Source organism: Hesperophylax consimilis, chromosome 28 (genome assembly GCF_061612785.1).
Source record: "Hesperophylax consimilis isolate HC1 chromosome 28, BYU_Hcon_1.0, whole genome shotgun sequence".
Classification (NCBI taxonomy): Eukaryota; Metazoa; Arthropoda; class Insecta; order Trichoptera; family Limnephilidae; genus Hesperophylax; species Hesperophylax consimilis.
The window spans coordinates 718,568-740,841 of NC_142863.1; the positions used below are offsets into that span (position 1 = coordinate 718,568).

At 35.2% G+C, this 22,274-nt stretch overlaps 1 protein-coding gene across 4 annotated transcripts in view; it reads right to left on the reverse strand.

Moving 5' to 3' along the window:
- The window catches only part of cora (erythrocyte membrane protein band 4.1 like coracle), a 143,229-nt gene extending 127,904 nt beyond the window's left edge, over nt 1-15,325 (reverse strand). For all 4 annotated transcript variants that reach the window (XM_089648687.1, XM_089648689.1, XM_089648688.1 and 1 more), the window contains exon 1: nt 15,016-15,325. The gene's annotated coding sequence lies outside the window, so the exon portion shown is untranslated. The remainder of the gene's footprint in view (nt 1-15,015) is intronic.
- Between the last annotated feature and the right edge of the window lie 6,949 nt (nt 15,326-22,274).

The window sequence follows — 22,274 nt, forward strand, 5'->3', positions numbered from 1 at the left end:
CCTTCCACGAAGGCAAGGTGGAACTTAATAATGCTCTGAATCAAAATGCACACGGCGAAAACAGATTATCGGCAGAAATAATCACCGATCGCTTGAATAAACTCGGATTACCACCATGGCCACGCATGGTAAAAACGTTTTCATTATTCACGCCACCCGGGGCGAATTCCACTCGCGGGAAATATGACTAGACTTCTAATCTCGAAGCACAAACTGAACATTTCGGTATTAATCGCAAATCCATGAAATAACTTTCGATTAGAGCCTCAGACCTCCAGAAATAATAAATTGACCCCCCGACCGGACAGCCTGTCTCTCCTGTGTCCGGCCGGGAAGTGCCACCATCTTGAATTTCTTCTCACTTCCTGTTAAAGTTCTAAGTTGCCAGAGCATAAACAATAGACAAGATAAATCACAGATTTGACAGGTTCTTACTTAGAGTGAAAATCGTATGTTATTTTCATAACATTACCCCGGTCGCCCCCAACGTGTTTGCCCTCAAACACAAGGAGAACAAAATAAAAGCCTGAGCTAAGAGATACCCTAACTTGGTCTGATGGGTTCCTAAAACATACATGATATAATAACATAAAAAAACGAGTTATATAGCAGAAATGTACTAAAAGTAATAGTATGCTTGCAAAAGGGTGTGCCACAAAATCAGTCGCGCCCATCATGCGTAAGACATGATGGATGAGTCTGCGGCGCATCCAATTGAAGTTCAGAGTATTAGATATAACAAAATCAGAACTTAGAAATAAAGACCTTAAATTGTACACAATTAGCAGTAAGAAGATACGTGGACGGGGCCCGTAATCACCCGCAGCATGTACGACGCTGGGTGATGTATTCTGACTCTCGTCTGGGACTACCGTAGACGTAGCATCTATAACAGAATAGAACTTAAAATTAGTATACAAATATTATCACTAAAGCATGACATCAATATACATCAAAACATTAAATATGCACAAAGCATCACTGTTCAGATTCACTTTTTTAAATAAGCCAAAGTAGGCTACACTCGTAGATGGTGTACCATCTGCACTTTATCACTGATTCTAAATCCATTTTGGAAAAGAAGAGTTCCTCTATAGAAGAGTATTCCTATCTAACTCCCTAAACTGGTCTCGTGGGTTTAGTTTTTCTGACAGTTATACAATAGAAAACAACATATAAGTTTATTTTACCATTGGTATATGAAATACAGGATATAACCAACCATTGTAAATGAATGGTGTTATGAATAGTCTTACAATCATCGCAAAAATGATGCCACATTATTTAGTAAACAACCATCGTTAAAAATGGTGCCAATAGAATTGTTAGCGACCATCGTAAATAAATGGTGCTATAAATAGTCTACAACCATCGTTAAAAATGGTGCCAATCAATTAAGTATTCGTCTTTTGTCCCCGAGGGTTCAATTTGTAAATTGTAGTATTAGTGTAACTAATTACCGAGGTTCTCACAGGAACCAATCAATCACTAATTTATTTTTAGGATTGATTTACATTTTTCAAATGATGAAGTTTTAATATTATATAAATTTATTAATATTAGTTCAGTAGTAACTTGTTTATAGAAACTTAACAAGAATTTTTTTTGTAATAGTAAAGATACTTACATAGACAAATGGGCAATGAGACCTATGTAAGCACAATATATTTAAACTCGGAACATCTTGAAATACTGGGCGAATAATTCCATATGTTTTTACTTAAAGTAATACAATATAAAGGTATATGAACACAGTTCATATGATATTAAGCTTAGAATACAAGAGGATATGCGGGTTCATATCGTCGTATAATCCAAGTTGACATAAAAATAAACTTAAAAATAAATATGAGCTAAGTTGAACTGATCGTGACCAGAAATATGTATGTATTTGTGTTTCGAAGCATCTCACATTTGTATATATATTTTATAATCTACCAAATTTTAACTTATTATTTTAATGAGAAATTATACTCGAGTAATCAACTAGAGTAAAATTAAATTTTCCGTTTTTCTTCGGCGGCGGTACCTCCACCTCAGTCAACTCTGCCACTCGCACTTCCTCTGCGCAAAGGAAGGCGCGTGAACAGAGTGACTCACATTTTTTTTTTTTTTGATTCTCTATATTTTAAAGAAGCAACCCTAGGTTTAGAGTTGTTGTGACTCTTCTTCCTACATTCCGATAGTAGATGCCCCCTTAATTTACCAAAAAGAACAATAAATATTGTTCCCTGAGGAATTTGTTTCAGTATGACACATCTCCTTTTCTCATTGATGTTGTCTATTATTGTCGACATTTTGAAGTTAACTTATGAAACTGCAAGTATTGAATACAAAATGATAATAAATTAGCTAATGACGATAGCTATGAATATATTGCACTCCCGCGAGGCAAATATATAATTAAATGCACTTATAAGCACTGTATAGTATTGGTTGCATAACATAATTATCGAAACTTTCAAAGTGTATTATTATTTTGACAGTTGTTGTCAAAATCGCGATGTTTGTTTACGCTTGACATTCCTAGCTGTCAAGTTGACACATAGTATTGTGTTGCCCGTAAAATAAAATAATATTGCCCGTAAAATAAAAATAAATTATAATAATGCGTACAAATCGTTATTTATGTTGGTTGTACTGATGGCACTTTAATAAGTTCGCACTGTTGACTGACATTTATGTACCTAATAACATTTATAGGTTATGTTTTATGTGAGACGTCGAAACAACAAAAACAAATACAAATGATTACTGAAACGCTTGCAACTTCGATTCAAAACCAAATAATAAGAATAAATACGAACCAACCACGTTGATGCGCCATGTTATGAATAAGCCATGTTATGTTTTAATTTACATACAGGGCGGGGAATTATATAATAGATGCATGACGTTTGAAAGGAAGTTGCAAGGTTGTAGAATGAAAGTAATCTGGATAAACTTTGGACTGGCCGTAACAAATTATATTTGATAAATTTCACAGAGAAATACAAAAAAGGTGAAAACTTACCCCCATCGACCAGAACGTAGAATCTATCTACCCTGTCTAAAATAATAAGAACGTATTTAGTTATGAGGAACGAACACTGAGTGCCGCGAATGGCGGAGTAGATGAATCAGCCATGTAGCTAGAGGACGGCAGCATCAGGATGTGGCTGGCCGACGGCCCAGTGTGGTCCAGCCAGTAGGAGTAGACGGCATCAGAATGTGGCTGGCCTACGGCCCAGTGTGGTCCAGCCAAGAGGAGTAGACGGCATCAGAATGTGGCTGGCCTACGGCCCAGTGTGGTCCAGCCAAGAGGAGTAGACGGCATCAGAATGTGGCTGGCCTACGGCCCAGTGTGGTCCAGCCCTGAGTAGACGGTTAATCCGTAAGTTGCCCTTCCACGAAGGCAAGGTGGAACTTAATAATGCTCTGAATCAAAATGCACACGGCGAAAACAGATTATCGGCAGAAATAATCACCGATCGCTTGAATAAACTCGGATTACCACCATGGCCACGCATGGTAAAAACGTTTTCATTATTCACGCCACCCGGGGCGAATTCCACTCGCGGGAAATATGACTAGACTTCTAATCTCGAAGCACAAACTGAACATTTCGGTATTAATCGCAAATCCATGAAATAACTTTCGATTAGAGCCTCAGACCTCCAGAAATAATAAATTGACCCCCCGACCGGACAGCCTGTCTCTCCTGTGTCCGGCCGGGAAGTGCCACCATCTTGAATTTCTTCTCACTTCCTGTTAAAGTTCTAAGTTGCCAGAGCATAAACAATAGACAAGATAAATCACAGATTTGACAGGTTCTTACTTAGAGTGAAAATCGTATGTTATTTTGATTCATCGGGATTGTTTTTAAAACTATACATTCTTTGTACCTTCAAATTAGTGGAAATAAACTTAAGTGTGTCAAGCTGCTCGTTATATTCCGGTAATTCTGGAAGGCTTTTAACATAAGCAATAATATTCATAAATCACATTCCGCGAAGTTGTAAATAACTAAATTTATTAAAAAATATACGTTGTAGGATAGCCTAGCAAGTAACATTTTGACAGAGCACTTACGGTGATTTAAAAAACAACGGCGCTGTTCAAATAATCCAATTATTATTATTGATAAGTACCTAAGTGAGGAAAATTGTTTTTAAAAGTGCTCAGAATTATTGGACTTCGATTATAAATTCAGGAAATCTACTAATTAGTTTCTTAGTTTCAAAATTAGACTATTTAATACGTGAAACGCGTAAGAGGTGAAACCAAAGCATTCCAGAGGTGAAACAATTTAGATACAAAAATAAAACTGATGTGTACAATACAAGAAGACAATCAGTGATTCGCATACGAAAAATGTGAATAATCATTATTGTTAAATAAAATATTTCTTTTCTGGTACTGGATTATGTAATACGGGCTTCGTTCGCAGCAACACGCGAGAGTTGCGATGTTGCTTTCAAATTTTGACAAAGGATAAAACAGTGGTGACATGTGGTGAAAATATGTTTAATTAATTTTTTATTAAAAAAAAACGTTACCGGACAGCAAAGTGCACATAACATTTTTTACTCCAAATGTGCTAAGGAATAGCTGGTTAAAGTTTGTCGGGTTAGTGCCGATACACCCTGTATAATATAGTATATCAAATACTTTGGTGAGTAACTATCAAAAGATGAACAGATACATTCACTAGCTTTATTGACGAGTACCGCCATCTTTGCGTTGAGGTCGGAAACTTTTCAGACCACCCTCGTATATTTATATATGTAAAGAAGTGTCTGTGGCTGGCGGGCACGTGGCTTGGATTTGATTCTTACACAAATCTACAGTTTTATTCCAATATTGATGAAAATTTGCATACTCGACCTTCAAAACAAAAGGAAGGTCGCCGTCTGCATGAGATTTAAAAAAACACCCCATCCCCCTTTCCCACAAAGCAGAATGTTGACACTTCTTTATGAAATTTTGCACACTTGACCTTCAAAACAAGAGGAAATTACTGTCTACATCTGATTTCGAAAAACTGTGCGTAAAGCCCGGGCAACGTTGAGGGACTTCAGCTAGTCTGATATAATGCAATTTAATTTCAATAACCACACTGCAAGATGAGCTTAGCCATTTTTAAATTGGCGATCATACTAACTTCGTTAAGCGTTGACGACATTCAGCGGTTATTCACATCGGCCACTTCTTGACGCAGTACTAGTTGGGTAAAGGAATGCAGAATTACAACCTAAAAAGGCAGTCGTCGATTTTAGCTTGCAACCAATCTGGTCTTCAAAAAACACCGCTATTAAAGAAGCCAAGGTTTGTTTAGTTCGCCGACTTATACGGCTGCACAATATTGGAAAGGCGAATGTTAAACATGTTTAGGTGAGGTTACTTAGGCAATGCTTTTGTTATGTTATGATTTATGATCGAAATGCACACTAACGGTCGCTACTTTCACCGTTGAAAGAAATTCCAGTTCTACTTAAGGAATTGTCGTTAACCTGAGAATTATGAATGACTTTTTCGTCAACAGTGATTGACAGATGAATGCAAAATGTCGTCAAGGTTAAGGACAATTGCTTGCCATAAGTAGAACAGGAATCGCCCTTCTAGACGGACACTGCTAAACGGCGATTCTTGGTCTGTTTCAGCTCTTGATCAAATTGTGACCAGCTGTGAAGCACAACGGACATGTTGTTATGCTTACTAGCGGATCAAAAGCCGAAACGGAACGAGAACAGGTCAATAAATTTGATTATCTACTCAATAAAGAACTTCGTTTTTAAAGTGATTGTTCACCACAAGTGAGGTTAAGGCAATATTCTGTCGAGTACACGCACCTATCGGTAAGAGTCCCATATAATTGACAAATAACCTACATTTCGGTACTAAACGTGGTTATTTCTGAAAAAGGTGCCAGGAGTACAGAGGATTGAGGAGGTGTCACGTGCCACCGGTAGGCAATGAATGGTACTTCATCAGTGCGGGAGGACACCTGACTAAACGGTAAACACAGGTGAACAGAAGGTGACATACAGCGCGCTCTCGAAATAATGATTCAACCAATCATGATTAACGATCATTCTGGTGAACTCTCTTCACTGACTCAAGAACGGGCGTGGCTAAATCAACAATATTATGATTATGAATAAGTATCGCCATATTGCCCTTTGAATATGCATATTACAACATTTTACAGCAAATAATCTGTTAATATATGTATAATAATAATTCTAAGTAAATAAGTCTGTAAATTGCACATAACATGATAATATATTGGGGACATTGCCATTTTTTTGTACCCCCGTTACGTTCTCCATTCACTTTAAAAAAATATAATACAAAGTATCTTATTTTATTGTAACGGTTACAGATCTGAGAAATCTATTTCATTTTTGATGTATGAAAACAATCTTTTTTGTAATTTATTTAACTTTATCATACATTTAATATATTTTTTTATAGTTTTCTTTTTTAGTTCATAGTAAAATACGTGTCCTAATTTGAATACGCTGGAAATTTTCCTGCAATGGCTTTGGCTGTGTTTCAAATCTAAATATTTATTGAGAATTCATATAAATATGTATTTATTTATTCACGCCTTGGAGGCTTGTAGGTCTAAGTTGTTCAAGAGTACAACAATATGTTAGTGCATAACATAATATGCCGAGTATGAACGATATAAGCAGGTATAATACAAGTTATCATGGAGATTTTTGTTATACAAATTAATTTGTGAACCCCGCAATATTCCGCTATTGCTAATGTCTTTCTCGGGCGTCTGCGACTTCTTCCACAATTCAAATTGCTTTCTAAACACTCCTGGGGGTCTACTCTGTATCTTTCGGGTTAACAAACCAGTAAGTTCGTAGTTTAACCTTTCCTTGCCGGTGCTATCAACTGAGTGAACATCGTCTCTAATTAATAAAATATCTCTGTAAATATACTATACACAGAGTTTAAATTTTAGGTATTCCTAGCAATACATTTATTATTTGTCTTCCTTGAATTCGGATTGCGCACAGACGTACATTTTTATGAAGAATACAGTCAAAATTTGAATATAACCATGTGCATCATTTAACATGTTTAGTTCATGCTTTTGACACGTTATACTATTAGCGGTCAGTGGGGCAAGCGCGGCGCTGCAAATTCGCAAACATTGCGCCATAGACATATGAATATTAGTAGACCTGCCCTACATTTATGTATTGCATTAAGTAATTACAATATACAGGGTGTATCGGCACGTACCCGACAAACTTTAACCAGCTATTCCTTAGCATATTTGGAGTAAAAAATCTTATGTGCACTTTGCTGTCCGGTACGTTTTTTTTTAATAAAAAAATTATTATTCATATTTTCACCACATGTCACCACTGTTTTATCCTTTGACAAAGTTTGAAAACCCATCTGGCAATATTTTATTCGAATTCCGTTGAATAATGCACGTGTGTACCTATATTGGCGCACTTTTACAATCACAACGAAATGGCACGGCACCATTCGTCTCATTTTTAACTATTATTATTTAGTGTGCGCGAAAGAGCGAAGACGCTTTTCGACATACTTGCTTATAACAGCTGTTGAACCCGAAAAGCAATGCCAATGACAGTGATGTAGTGTGAAAAAAATATTTTTTTTGTTTTTAATTCTAAAAAATGGTACCGGACAGCAAAGTGCCCATAACATTTTTTACTCCAAATGTGCTAAGGAATAGCTGGTTAAAGTTTGTCGGGTTAGTGCCGATACACCCTGTATAAATATTTACTGAGTGTGTAGCCATAGGATGAGGAATTTTTGAACACCGTAAGGGAAGGGTTAATACGGGTTTGTGACGTGGCTAAACCAGCGGCAGGAAAGTATCGGAAGATACAGAGTAGGCCCCCTGGTACTAATAAGAACGAACTTTGAAGTTTTCAGCGATTACGATTTACCGGTCGATTACTCTTCGAGTTTTGATTTGTGAGTTCTGATTTTTTTATATACATATAAAGATAAACATGAACAGTTTTTTGTAAATCATGTTTGTATTGATGGCGCAATCAAACCCAGTCCGACCTCATTGATTTAATTATTATCAGGAAATAGATTACTTCCTATGCCAGGAACACTCTATTCCATAGAAAATGTATCAAAACAATAAACATTTATTACACCAGATTGGGTATAAACTGTCTCAGTAAAAACCTTTTGTATTTGTTAAGTGATAAAGTAAAGATGTCCACTGGTATAATTATTTCCCTCCAAAAGTATTCTGGGCAATGAGGAATACATAATATGGTAGTTAGTACACGAATTTCTGCACTGAAATAAATCTCGAAGAATTCTGGACCATCAAATGCATAATTTAGAATTTTATATAGAAATACAAAGTCATTCAATATCCTTTTGTAATAATTAAATAATAAATAACGTAGTTAAAGTAAGTTTGTTAGCCAAAATATTTTAAGTTCTGGCCAAATATACAAAAATATGTTATCTTAAATTTCGTGCTATCTGCATTGTATAAATAACTAAGCAGATAATTTACATTTAGGATGTATTCAATTGGAACAAGATTAATCATTATTATTGATCCGATACACAGTGAACATAATAATTTAGGTGATACGGGTTTGCGGATGATACTAAGTGTAACGATAAGTATAAAAATCAATAATAAGTAATCCCATTGATGTACACATTATATTAACATAACTGATCGGAGGTAAAAAAGCGGAACCAATATAATATAATACATCAATGAGGATAGTCTTAATCAGTTCCAATTCTGAAAGTGGCACTTTTCTGTTGAAGATATAATATTATATTTTATAGGTAGGTACTTTGTCGCTTTTCTGAAATCCCCAAATAAACATGTTTTATTTTGAAAACGAACCTTAAATTCAAAGCAGAGTTCTAGATAACAAATTATTATAAGCAATAAAGTCGCTTGACACATCCATACAAATTAAAAATATCTCCCGAGTAAAAATAAATGCCGCCGACGGGAATTGAACCCGCACATTCTGATGTCCGGTCAGACGCTCTGGACCACTGAGCTACGTCGGCTTATTTCCAACACGCCAAATAATGCAATATGTACTAGTACCTCAATCAACAATTTAAAAGCCTTTCCTACAAAATAAAGTTGGTTATTTACATGCGAAGAAATATAATAGCTTCGGCTAAATTAATTTAGCCATTCTCAGCGAAAACTAACTTCATACGTGGAAAGTTTTATTTGGCAATTAATTTATTATTGCAAAAAATAAAATGCAACAATCCGCTTCTTTTATTTTACGGATTGCGCACAGACATACATTTTTGTGTAGAATACAATCAACATTTGAATATAACCATGTGCATCATTTAGCATGTTTAGTTCATGCTTTTGACACGTTATAATAGGGCGGTCAGTGGGCAAGCGCGGCGCTGCAATTCGCAAACATCGCGCGTATTTTTGAAAGTGAAGTTTGATTTCTTGCAATAATTTAATAAATTTGAGCATCATTTATATGTTTTATGTGCGTAAGGTAGGGTAGGCACTAAATAATAATAACCCCCGCACGGCACCATCGTATTTGTATTATTGCATAAACGAGGCTGGAAGTTGCACGGTGGCATTTAGTGTAAGGGGCGTAAAATAACAATTTCGTTCACGTTTAAATGTCAAATTTTAGGAGGGAATAAATCGTTTAGCATAGATAAAGGTGGTTTATAAATTTTAGGAACCTTATAATTAAACGAGTTTTAAATTTTACACAACTGAAAAACTACTATCAATGTATGGTAAATGGTTTTCTAGCAGTAAAATTAAAAACACGTTTAAAGTAAGAGGGAAAATGTTTTTTTTAAATTTCATATCATTCTATTCCCTTCAGAGTGACGGTAGGTACATTGCAAAAGTGAGAACGGTTTACAGAGCAATCCATCGGGAGACTTTTCTGCGAGGCGCACAGTGGGCTGAAAATCGCCTTTCATAGACATAGAGACTTGAATTTTCAAGGGTATTTTTTTGGCTAGAAATGGATTCTGCTGATCATTACTATGCTATAAAATTTCGTATGAAGCAATTGCGTGTACAAATGAAGGAGTTATCATTTTTTTAAGAAAAATTTATATGGCACTGACATTAAAAATGAGGCTATCTCTGGAATCATAAGGTTGGCCATTATATCCTTACACACAGATATACTACTATTTATTTGTACTTTTGACATACTTCGTATTGTGGCGCAACTTGCGATATATATTTTTTTAAATCCTCAAAGTTGAAAAAAAAAACTTTTTTAAGTTGATGATTCATTTTAATGCTTAAATGCTTTCTTTTTCTATAAATTTCTAGCCAAAAAAAATTCAAGTCTCTATGTCTATGAAAGGCGATTTTCAGCCCACTGTGCGGCGCGGCGGTCTGCAGCGGCGCGTGGTACCGTCGCTCCGAAGTGTACGTGTAGACGAGCCTTATTTGCTACTTTATCTAACTATGTACTTTGAAGTCATCTCTGTTTTTTATTTATTATTTACATACATTTGTTAACATGTAATTGTTGGGTTATGTAATATAATGTGTATTTGTTGGTTTAGCTGGAAGAAATAGGATGTAACCTTTATAGCTTATGCTATACCCTTTGTACTCTGTATTTTTGTGCAATAATATATTTTTTTGAATTTGAAGGATGTATTCTGCACATAAAAAAATGATTAAAAATTATCTGAAACCTACGACATTTTAGCAACTTCCGTTGTGATCATATATCAGTAATTTTTTATTTAAATTAAAAACGCATCAAATGGTTATAAATTGTACAATGATATAATTCTAGACACACATTTGTTAGGGATATAAAACACGTCAGATAATCCGGCCCGCTACGCAGTTGGTAGGCAAACGCACCCGCCACCAAGACCTGGACAAACCCATGAACCCGGACAGCCCCGCTAAGTCACCAAAATGTTGTATGTTGAGAGGCTGAAGGAAGAGGGATTGGAAATAACATGGCATTTCAGATCTGATGACGAAACTTAACAAGACTAAAATGAACTTTTGTATTCCGCGTGGTGGTCCCTCGCCGGGGCGATACTGAGAGTATTTACCGTTCACCTGTGAAGAAGATGAATTAATGTGTAATAATAATGAATGACCCACCCGATGACGTCACGTCTCGCATTACAGCACCATCCAACCCGCAATAAGGTAGACATGATGTCATTCCATTATTTGTCACTCTGTCAGTCATACATTCCTTATACCCTCCTTCAAATACTTATCAAATACAAGTTTATCGGGAACACAAAACAATATTTATTACAAAGGTTTTAAAATGTTCAGTGAACTCCCTTCAAACGGAGCTAAAGGTCGTGCGTTTTATCTCTCAATGTTGTGATGTCCAACTAATAATATAGTACGTAGGCACAGACTAAGTACGAAGTACGACCAATGTACGTAGGTAATAGAATAGTAGTTTTAGAATAGATATATACTCTAGATATAAAACGTTATAAAATTATAGCTAAATAAAATAAAATAGTAATTAAAAAGGGCTACAATTTATTTATTAATTTAGAAAATATATAAAAAAAATGAGGAACATAATAATAATCTTAAAAATAATAATTATAATTATATCGTAATATAGTACCATACTATGAATACGAACCAAATTCATTTTTAGAAAACGAATTTTATAAAATATATTATGATAAAACTATACTAACAGACCGAGCAATTAGTCATAATAGACCCGATATAGTTTTACATGACAAAATTAAAAAAATAACTTATATCATTGATGTCGCTATTCCAAATTCCTGTAACATTCAAAAATCTGTTAATGAAAAAATTAGAAAATACACAGATTTAGGAAACGAAATAAAAAGAATTTGGCATTCTCAGACTATAAAAATATTACCATTCGTTATTTCGGCTACTGGCATTATACCTAGCTCTCTCATTAAAAATTTAGGCGTATTAGATCTATCAAAAAATTTATATATAAAGATGCAAAAGTCGGTCATTTTGAATACATGTAGGATAACGAAAGATTTTTTAAATATTTATGTTGAGGGATCAGTAGGATTTATAGGCCCTGTTAGAAGTACTACCGAGCCGAACCCTCTGATATGAAAATATCTGGAGACGGTGAATTTTTTTTCCCATTTGATCTCTGGTGAGTTGACGTGTTGTTGTTCTTGTATTGTATTGTATTTATTTTGCTTATATAATGCACTTACATAATGTTGATTGACTAGATGATCATTTGTGAAAAAGTGAGTGGAAGGGTTAAGTTTTTCCTTTGGGGAAGATTTAACCCGGACAACTAAATCGGAAGTTTAAAAAAAAATAATAGCAAACTGATAGAGTTAAGGATTATTGAATTTATATTTGGGAAGCAATGCAAACCAAAGCAATTTCAATTTGGGAGGCGTATATGTGTACCGCCGCCCCGGGAACCATGTATTGAATAACAAACACCCCTGCCATAGGTCACCCCAAGTGGTTCGCTACGTTTGGTGACTTAAGAGGGGTGCCATGGTTCATGGGAGTGAGGTTTGTCTAGGTCTTGGCGGCGGATGCGTTTGTCCACACCCTTTGACCTCTCCAGCCGAACTCTCTCGACCCATCGCTTAGCACCGCAGCGGGAGGGATGGATTCATGTGTCACTTCTGGACACACTGAACCCTACCCACCCCTCATACATTTTTTCCTTCCCAGAACGACATCGCCTCCCTTTCCCTAAAAAGACCCTAAACACAGCATCCCCAAAGATGACATAGGCCCTGAGGGAAATTATTTTCCTCAGGGCCTCTGTGTAGGGTTAATGTAAAAAAAACACTATACAACAATCTAGCTAAAAAAGAATAGTACATAAAATTTCCTAACTACTGCTTAAGAGGAAGCTACAAGCCAAAAATGTGTATATTCTTGGTATTCCTTATATTGTAGGTAATAGGCATTCAAATCGCTTGACAAACGGAGCCTAGAAACGTTCCATTTCAAGCACAAAACTAGCACAAAACTGTTTTTTATTTATTTTGTAAATAATTTTATAAGAAAGCAAAAAAAGTTAATCAAGTGAAACTGTCACAGATAATCTTAGCTATAATACTGTATTTTTTAAAATTGTTTCCTTTACGCGGTCATACATTTCTATTGAAAAAAAAATTTTTTAGTAGTTTACATTTATATTTTTATCGAGTAATTTATTGTTTTATTTGTATTCTACTCAAGCGAAACGATAGGAAAACCTTCAATTTATTATCTAAAGCATATTTTTTGGTAATCATAATGTACACCAATTCGTTGTAAAGATTAATCAAAATAGTGATTTAGCATTAAGCTTCGCCTTAAATTGATTGAAATATTTTGATATCATATAGAAATTCATTATTTAACAGATAATCAATTCCATTGACCTGTCTGAGACCTGATCTTATGTAAATTTGTAACATAATTTTTAGTTCAAATCAGTAAAGATTCATCTTCTAGAGGTTATCTGATCAGTAACTAATTACAACTTGAACTTAGGTCTGATATCGATAGATTTTTTTTATGTTAGCGTATTAGAAGTCGTAATATTTCTACACGAATATGGTCGCTAGCGTGGAGGGCCGTTAAAACTAAGTACCTAGTAATAGTAATATCGGGTTTAATACTTGAGTTATTATGCCGTGTTGTGCTTTCTCTTTCTTTAGCCAACGTTTCCCACATTTTTAGAATGTCACGATAATTATTTTGGCAGTGAAAATCTCAAATCATATAGGTGTATTCAAAGAACCTAGTCATTTATTGTACTTTAGTTACGGTCGTAGGAGGTCCATTACCTTTATTATAATTAACATCATCAATATGTAACACTTATCCACTGATTAAAATAATGTTACACACGATCAAATGACAAATAGAAATTATGGTTTTACGATAAATTATTATTTGTAAACGTATTTCATTCATAATCTAATCATTATTGCACCGACAAACTCATTCGTCGATAATTCGACAATCATTATAATCATACACATTGTGGGTACACCGTCTCACTGATTCGATTAAAATCTTATGTAGTGTACAAAATTATCATATTATCAATTATCATTATGGGTATACACAGTTGTGTAGTGTCCAAAAATACAATGTAATATTTTCCTAGTGCCTAGTAGGTACAGGTACAAGTGACATTTTCAAAATTAGAACTGATGAATATGTTAAGAAAATTAGCTTTTCAAATCCAGAAAAACGATCATAGAATAGGTACGTTCCTGTAATATATGAAACGTGTAATATTATGTGATTGAGTAGTAAAAAAACTCAACTTTCATTATGGCAAGTCAAGATTTACATTCCGTGATCTTCACGTATTACACAGCCCCGCAGGTTTTGTTCAACGAAACCTTGTAAAATTAAGAAAATACAATCTCTGGCTACAAAATGGGGCACGTCTCGAAGTGCTTGCTATAGGTGAAAGAAGGCCGCCAGTATTTTAAATGGCACGTTAGTTCAGGTTTATACGTAGTTTATAGTGTAGCCGGAGCGAATAAGGTCAAACACTTTTTATTGGACGCTACAAACATGCCGGCTACCAACGCCTTAATGACATCACCCGATGTCCGTCAATTTCTTCCCGAAATAACCACCTAATTGAATAATCTCAACAACAAGTCCATATTTTACAATAATTTACGGTTGAAATTTACACCAATCAAACCTAAATATAGCAAGGTAGGCGCAGAGCGCATAAAATAACCGTTATCTTAACAATCTCGCGCAGTTTATGTTCGTTTTAACACGAGTTTACTAACAAAAAACACATTGTTTTTTGTATAAATAACGTGAATTGGTTATTCTGCGCAAACATTGGGACATCACAGGATGAGAATTTGACCGAAAACTTCGAGAAATCTGTGTCACGGCTTCCAACTGACACAAAAGTAGGTTTGTCTCTTGCCCCAAGCTGTACGCAAAGTTTACTGGAAAATACACGTAGTAAAAGAAATCAGCGTTTGAAACAAGCTCGATTGAGTGATATTCGATGTGTTTCTTACCTTATAATCAAAATAAATCCATCCAATTCAGACTTAGATTGTAATAACACTACTGCTTGACACTTGGCACAAACTATCGAAGGGTTGGGCACATATACTACTAGTATAAACACAAAGTCGGTTCGAGTTATTCCGCGCGCATAAACTAGCGAACTATGCACTGGGGCGACTGTTACTGTAACCTGTAATGTTCGTTGAAAACTGTGCTTTTCTTTAAGTTAATTATTGTTATATTGCGCACGGATCGACAGTTCTTTAATACGCAGGACGGCGAACTGGGAGTGACTTGTCTCGGGACATGCGCGGCAAAACTGACGCCATCTTAAGTTATTACGTCATTCGTAAACATAGGAATGCGATGCTACGCCCATTCGCTTTAGTAGTGCCTACTGCCATCTAGCGGAAAACTTTCTTAACTCCACTTAATAACAAATCCTCTATATTATCTTATTATACTGACATCTAGCGGTGACTAGCAAAGAGTCTTTCGTGAAAATTGGTAAACGCAAAATCTACGTGTTCATAAAAGGCGTTAAGGTTTTTTTTTTTTTTTTTTTATATTTACTCCACACAGGAGGCCCGGAAGAAAATAATTTCCCTCAGGGCCTATGTCATCTTTGGGGATGCTGTGTGGAGGGTCTTTTTGTGGAGAGGAAGGAGTGAACATGGGTCTTGAAGAGTCCCATGTTGTAGGAGGGAGGAAACACAGAGGCCCGCAGTTCGTTCCACAGCCGAGCTGTTGAACTTAAGAACGAATCGTAGAAGCGACCCGTTCTCATGTGACAAGTGTCAACTGTGTACAAATGTTGGGCGCGCGTTTGGCGTGTATCCCGACTACGGACCGGTGCCGAAGGGATCAATGACGCTAGTTCCTCAGAGCATCTTCCATTGTAATACCGATAGAACAAGGACAGCATACCTACCTAACGCCTGTGCTCTAAAGATTGCAGTCCGTTTGTTAAGATTGGGGAATCTATCAAACGGACCGCCCGTTTCTGCACAGAGTCAAGGGTTTTTTTCAGGTATTTTGGGGCTCCAGACCAGAGATGGCTGCCAAATTCGACAGTAGGGCGCACTTGCGATTTGTACAGGGTGAGCAGTTGTGTACTATTAAAGTATCTGCGGGCCCTGTACAGTACGCCCAGCTTCTGAGAGGCCAACTTTACTCTGGCTTCGATGGAGCCCCCGTACCTGAGCTGGTCACTTATAGTTACACCAAGCATATCAATGGAAGGCCTGTTCGGAAGATTGCTTCCGTTGAAGGAGACTAGATTATCATTTGGATCCCTTTTAGACGTAATCAGACAGGATTGGGTCTTTGAAACATTAAATTCGACGAGATTATTTTTACCCCAGGAGGAAATACTCTCGAGATAACCGTCCATTCTCTGCTTCAAAGCCCTCCGAGCTGTTGGAGTTTGTGTGCCATTTGGGGGCTTATCAAACAAAAAGCTATCATGAACTGTACTGTCATCCGCGTAACAATGAATCGGTGCACATGTCAAAAGGTCATTGATGTGCAACAAAAACAAAGTCGGAGACAGAACCGATCCCTGTGGGACGCCAGCATTTATGGAGTACGAGGAAGAGGTGAAACCGTCAGCAACCGCCTGAATCGACCTATCCCTTAAAAAGTCAGCAATCCACGTACATAGGGATGCGGGAAGTCCGTAAGAATGCAATTTGTTGACAAGTCCTCGGTGCCAGACCCGGTCAAAGGCCTTGGATATGTCTAGTGCGACCGTTTGGGTCTCACCATGACGTTCCAGGCACCGCCCCCAAACATGCGTCACATACGCGAGAAGATCACCGCACGAGCGGTTCCGCCGGAATCCGTATTGACTGTCGTTGATAATTTTGTTCTTCTCGAGGTATGTGAGCAGTTTGTCGTTGATCACACGTTCCATCACTTTGGACAGAACTGATGTGATTAAACGCAACGCTCGTTGTATTCTACGTGTTCACAGATGGCGTTAATTAATTAATTTTATTTAAATAAGCTTTTGCAAGGTATTGCTTTACAATATTAAGACAAATCATTTGTTTGCGCCCGTATATACGCAATATGAATATGAATCAATAGTTTTGTTCGTTTAAAGACTTAATTCTTTCGAGAAAGGCACACAAATACAATATTTTACCGATGATTCAATCCAATATTGTATTTGTATGCCTTTCTCGATAGAATTGAGTTTTTATATGTACAAAACTATTTATTCATATTCATATTGCGTATATGAGGGCGCAAACAAATAATTTGTCTTAATACTGTAAAGCAATACCTTTCAAAAGCGTATTTAAACAAAATTAATTAATTAACGCCATCTGTGAACACGTAGAATACAACGAGCGTTGCGTTTAACCTTAATTTAATAATACACTGTTTCCAAGCAATGCTTTAAAATAATTTGTTTCATACGCAATACGAATAAATAGTTTTGCCAGTATAAAAATTCAATTCTTTCAAGAAAGGCATACAAGTACAATATTTTATCGGTGAAACAATCCAATATTTTATTTTTATGCTTTACAATAGACGAATTATTTGTTTGCACCCGTACATACGTAATATCAAAAAATAGTTTTGTAGGCATACAAATACAATATTGTATCGGTGATTCAATCCAATACTGTATTTGTATGCCTTTCTTGAAAAAATAACTTTTTATATGGACAAAACTATTTATTCATATTCATATTTCGTATATACGGGCGCAAACAATTAAATTGTCTTAATATTTTAAAGTATTAAAATAATTAAATTAACGCCATTGTTACAAGCATTAATTATTTGCATATTTACATTCAATGGCTACCACGTACCTAGAGTAGACTTTTCGTTTTGAGTAAAACGCAATAAATCTTTTTTTGTACTTTTCCAACACAAAAAATTATAAAATATAATTTTAGTTAACCCACCCTGGCCAAAGAGGGGTGTACAAAATCCCCAAGGTCCACATTATACACAATATCTCGATAATTAATCGTGCAATTTCATTAATATTTTTTGTAATCCTTATGAAAATACTAATGCAGGTATCAGACGGTTCACTCAGGGAACGATCACTCGAGTGAACATTCATTTTTATTTCATTCCGAGTTCACACGGCACTTTGAGAATGATATAGAAATGAATATTCATCCGTTCTTTCCCATTATGATGTTGTCGGAGACCGAGTATGTCATCAAAATGACAATTCAACACGTCAATAAAGAAAAAAGATACGGTAAAATTGTCGAATTCCACATATTGCAAAGGATCTTTAAAACACAACACTTGATTTCAACATTAATATCTAATGGAGACAACTAGACAAGTCGGGGGTTTTACGAAAATATGCACAAAATAGCTTTTTAGGTTGTTAGTTTGGGTTATTTTAATATTTTCCTAACCTTCAAACTTAACTTTGAAAAAAATGGAACTTTTGCATCTTTTACCATCTCCCCCGATATAAATAGTTGTTTCTTGTAGAAAGTAATTGAGTTGAAGTGCTATGTATAATTTTTTTGCGTGATAAGCTTGAAGCGGAATTGGACAAGTTTATCGAAGATACTTTGATGTGAAATTTTGACCAACACCTAACACATCGCCTTTGAGATTATTTTTCATAAAAATGGCGCTACACAAAAATTCAAATCATCCAAATATTATTGATTACAGTCAGGGCCGGACCTATACGGGCGCAATTGGAGCAGTCCGCTCCGGGCGCCGACTTGTTAAGGTGCCAAGATGGTGATAATATTTAATACCTAATGGTACTGGTTTTGACTTGGCATAAAAATGTTTTTTAAATAAAATCATATATTCCCGGGCTACAAATAACTTCAAAATATTTAAAAATCTACTACTACCACAACAGTAAGCTGAAAATGTTGCTTGTGTTGTTATGCAGGACTTAGCCAGTCGAGGAATTTTTTTTTTTTTTTTTTTTTTTTTTTTTTTTTCTTTATTCATGAAATATTAATGTGTACAGTTTTTACATGCTTTTCGACTACCACACTAGACACACGCCCGTATTATGGTAGTCGAAATTTATATACATAGGTTTATATAATTATATAAATGTAATATTTGATAACTTGTTAATCTAAGTATTTTTTTTCTTACATGCAATGTGTGTGTATAATAGGTGACACTTTTACTGGTTCCCAGTTCAGTAGGTTGCTCAAGTGTACATCAACCGTATATGAGATAAAATGAACACAATCAGCAAATAAATAGGTTACTTTACTTGTTAAAATAATGAAAATAAAGTAGAAATTATGAAAATGAACTTGTTGAAATAATGAAAATAAAGATTAATTAATTAATTATTAAACTTTAAACTTTTTTCTTTACAGAATTGAATGAAAAACAAAAATGACTAATAAAGAAAATGGGCTTAATTTAATGATGGCAGGCATTCCTTGAAAAAGTTCCTTCCCTTTATAAATAACCAATTTTGAATATGAATATGAATATGAATTTGAATATGAATATGAATTTTGAATATGAATATTTACAATATTTATGACATACAAATTGTGAGTTTTTGATTTTCTGATATCAATACTCAGCGAGTTGAATATTTTGGGAGCAATATAAGAAAACTGCCGCTGGGCGAAAGCTGTTTTCGTTTGGGGAATTTTACATTTTAGGTGTGACGAGTAACGGGTGTTAATTTTTTGTTGTGTTTTATTCACCAAGTCATTTTTCCGTATGTATATGAGAATGGTCTTAACATATAATTGTCGAATATCTAATATTCTGAGTTTTCTAAAAAGTGGTTCTGATGGGTTTGTTGGCTTACATTTGAATATTATCCTTAGTAACAGTTTTTGAATTAAAACCATGGGATGAAGAATCGTTTTTGCACAACCTCCCCATCCCACTATACCATATGTAGTAATTGATTGAAAAAGTGCAAAGTATACACATCTTAGTGTTTGTAGGTTAAGGATAGATCTGAGAGAGTAGAAAATGTAGCATAATTTGCGAAGCCTTTTTGTTGTAGAATTTATATGGGCCTCCCATCGCATTTGATTGTCTATAATGACCCCCAAGTACTTAATTTCGTTTGATATTATAAGGTTATCGCATGAACAATTTTTGTGAGGTGATGTAGCCATGTTGAAGTTCTGTGAACATGAATGTATGGTAAGTTTATGATAGTTTTGAGGGAGATTAGGTTTGCGTATGGAAAAAAGTAAGTATTTAGTTTTCTCAATATTTAGAGTGAGGAGGTTGGAATCTAACCAGTGTTTTATTTCATTTATACCATGATTTGCTTTTTCAAATGTTGAATTCAAATTTTCATCTGCAAATATGATAACCGTATCATCGGCAAAAGATATTATAGTGCCACCAGTATCCAAATTGCATAACGAGTTAATGTATATTAGAAACAGAAGTGGGCCCAACACACTGCCTTGGGGCACGCCATATGTGATTGGCAAACTTGTACTTCTATACTCTTTAGCGGAGTTAATAATAGTTGACTGGGACCTATTTGTTAGATAGCTCTCAAACCATTTAAGAGGAACACCTTTTATTCCTATCTGTGAGAGTTTTTTCGAAAGTATGCGGTGAGATACAGTGTCAAAGGCTTTAGCCAGATCCAAGAATACAGCAAGGGGCTTGCGACTTTTATCGAGGTTATCAGAAATTAATTTAGTAAAAGCTGCAATTGCATCTGATGCACTAAGACCTTTGCGGAAGCCGTATTGGTTTTTTGACAGGATTTTATTTTCTTCGAGAAACTTGTAGAGCCTTTGTTTTACTGTTTTTTCGATTATTTTAGAGATTGGACTCAGCAGAGATATTGGTCTATAGTTATTGACGATTGATCTGTCCCCTGATTTAAAGATAGGAATAATTGTTGAATGTTTTAGAGTGTTTGGGAAAAGGCCAGTTCGAAAACTTAGATTTGTGATGTATACAAGGGGCTTAGCAATAATTGGTTTAAGGTGTTTAATTAGTTTAGTGGATATATTGTCAACTCCCGTGGAGTGTGTATTTTTGAGTGAATTGATGATTTCAGTGATTTCTTGTTCTGTTGTTAGTGTGAGATTGAAAGGGTCATAACTCAGATTATCGAGAAAGATAGTATTTGCAAGATTATTTTCAGACTTGCTATTTCTTTTTAAAATATTATTTGCTAGATCCGATCCGATTGTAGAGAAGAATTGGTTGAAGTGATTTGCGATTGTTTCTGAATTTTCGGTTGCATTTAGTGTTTTATTTGTGATGGTTATTTTATTTATGGGTGTGGTAATTTTGTCGGTGTAGCATATTTCTTTGACAATGTTCCAGATTTTTTTATTATCATTCGCAGCTTCCTCTATCTGTTTCCTATAATAATCTTCTCTGGCCGTACAGGTTATTTTTTACAGGCATTTCTGTATCTTTTATAAAATAAGAGAGATTCGTAATCAGTGGGGTTATTTTTACAATATTTATGAAGTTTATCACGTTTGCGGATACAGTGTAAAATACCAGTAGTTATCCAAGGTTTTAGTTTAATTGTACGACTACTTTGATTGTTGTGTGTGTGGGATGTGGCATTTTTCAGATGCTTATGTAGGATGTTGATGAGAGATTCACACGCTAAGTTTGGATCGCTAATTTTGTAGAAATTTGACCAGTTTTCATTGGAAACCAGTTTGAAGAGAGTGTCATAAGAAATTTTCTTTAGTTGTATAGTGGATGCTGGTAATTTTTGAATTTTATGAGAAATGGAGGTGATAGTAGCGTAGTGATCTGTCACAGTGCACTGATATATGAGAGATTTGATATTTAGCTTACATTTGACAAAGACGTGGTCTATGCAACTGGCGGATAACTCTGAGACACGAGTAGGGGCTGTAATAGCTGGGATAAATCCTTGAAGAGTTAATAAATTTATGTAGTCGTTTGCTTGGGGATGCATTGTATTTATAATATTAATATTTAGGTCACCAATAATTAGAACATTTTCATGATCTCTAATACATGCCAGAAACTGATTAAGCGAGTTTAAAAATGGTGTTATATTGGAAGTGCTCGGTGATCGGTATATAGTTAGAACAGTAACGCTATTTTCTATTTCAAGTTTAAGACAATTTGAGTGAGTTATTGTGATTTCCTTTATAGAGTATTGTATATGATTTTTTATGTATATAATAACGCCATCATTTTGTAATTGATTATTCTGAGTACTGTATTGATTATAGTTTTTATGTTTTTAGGAATATAGTTATCTCTGATCCAGCATTCGCTCAGAATAATCAAGTCAAAGTCT